A 216-nucleotide genomic window follows, 5' to 3' on the forward strand; every position below is an offset into this window, starting at 1 on the left:
CCCTTCAGCCTGCCAATGAGTGTGATAATCAAAGCTAATTACACTATAGCTCCACAAACTCCTGTTTTCCTCGTATGGCTATACCAAAAAAGGGAACGTGGGAGACAGGGGAAGAAGTTCTGGCTGTCTGGGAGATGTCAGCCAAATCATCAGTAAAACAATTTGGCTACCTGTATAAGGAGTTTATTTGTTTTCTGTGGGATTGTTACGTTGGCC

General features: G+C 43.5%; 1 protein-coding gene across 1 annotated transcript in view; it reads right to left on the reverse strand.

Annotated features, from left to right (window-relative positions):
- The window catches only part of LOC116693541 (probable E3 ubiquitin-protein ligase HERC3), a 28,303-nt gene that overhangs the window by 11,032 nt on the left and 17,055 nt on the right, over positions 1–216 (reverse strand).

Source organism: Etheostoma spectabile, chromosome 8 (genome assembly GCF_008692095.1).
Source record: "Etheostoma spectabile isolate EspeVRDwgs_2016 chromosome 8, UIUC_Espe_1.0, whole genome shotgun sequence".
Lineage (NCBI taxonomy): Eukaryota > Metazoa > Chordata > Actinopteri > Perciformes > Percidae > Etheostoma > Etheostoma spectabile.